Source organism: Rhinopithecus bieti, unplaced genomic scaffold (assembly GCF_001698545.2).
Source record: "Rhinopithecus bieti isolate Rb0 unplaced genomic scaffold, ASM169854v2 scaffold_13478, whole genome shotgun sequence".
Classification (NCBI taxonomy): domain Eukaryota; kingdom Metazoa; phylum Chordata; class Mammalia; order Primates; family Cercopithecidae; genus Rhinopithecus; species Rhinopithecus bieti.
Genome location: NW_016847429.1, coordinates 1 through 1,108, shown reverse-complemented (window position 1 = coordinate 1,108; position 1,108 = coordinate 1). Strand labels below are relative to the sequence as shown.

The 1,108-nt window shown below is 49.0% G+C and overlaps 1 pseudogene; it reads right to left on the bottom strand.

Annotated features, from left to right (window-relative positions):
- Positions 1 to 60: 60 nt before the first annotated feature.
- Positions 61 to 1,098, bottom strand: LOC108525168 (proliferation-associated protein 2G4 pseudogene; annotated as a pseudogene).
- Positions 1,099 to 1,108: the final 10 nt, after the last annotated feature.

The window sequence follows — 1,108 nt, the reverse complement described above, 5'->3', positions numbered from 1 at the left end:
CCCCGCTCTGCTGGTGGTCCTAGGTGGAGGAGAACTGCACTTCCCAAAGTCTGGGGTGTGGTGGGAAGGGGATGAGGCAGGAGCAGCAAGCTGGGGAGATGGGACCCACCTCAGTCTCCAGCTTCATTTTCTTCTAATGTTTCCCCAGTGGTGGCATTTTCTGCAGTCTTGGAGGCCTTCTTTTTTTTTCTTTTTCTGGGTTTTTCGACTTGCAGAACTCTGGAGGAGGGTCTTTAGCTCTGCATCCTGGACCTCCATCTCAGACTTATGGAGGTCAGGCTGGAAGGGGCCACTGGTTATGAGCATGGGGCCATTGGGCACGAGCAGAACTGTAAATTTAAACTGGGCAGCAAATGCCCCCTCCTTCTCATAGAGAACATTAAATGGTTGCAGCAGTCCACGCTTGGGGCACTCCACCACACCCATCCGAGCCTTCTTCTCATCTTCAAATGCTCGGAAAGTAAACGGCGTAGCGTCAAAATGCCTTTCCACCTCACTGAAGAAGGCACGTCAGGTTTTCATTTTCAGTCCATACTGTCTGGAGGGGTCTCGTTTGTAAATAGTGGTTCTCTGTCCTGCATCCTTGGCCTTCCCTCTCCTGAGCTGAGGAGAACATCCACAGCATATGCTTCATGTACCTCAAATTCAGCTTTTTCACGGTCCTTCTTCTGCTGCTCTGTGGGATTCTGGGTAATGGATTTTTCTCCGTCGATGACGTGCTGCCTGAACTGGTGTGACAGGCATACCTTCTGTTGGCATGCAGTTAAATGAGTGGGCAACTTTGTTCCCGGCTTCTGTCACTTGTGTGTTCTGATTTCCAGGTTTGACCAGGCATAGGGCAGCTTCAGCACAATGGTGAGCTACCTTAATAACGTCTGCTTTCCTTCCTGTTATTTGGGTCCCCTGAGCTACGTCAACCACAAAAGTATGAGCTACATTAGCGGTGAAGCCGTCCGCATGGACCCCAAGGTCAATTTTTACCAAGTCACCTTCCTTGAGAATATAATCCTGGCCGCTCTTCAAAGGGGAGAAGTGACATACACAATTATATACCGAAATGCTGGTGGGAAAAGCAATACCTTTCTTCCTTTTCCTTTTTTTTTTTTTT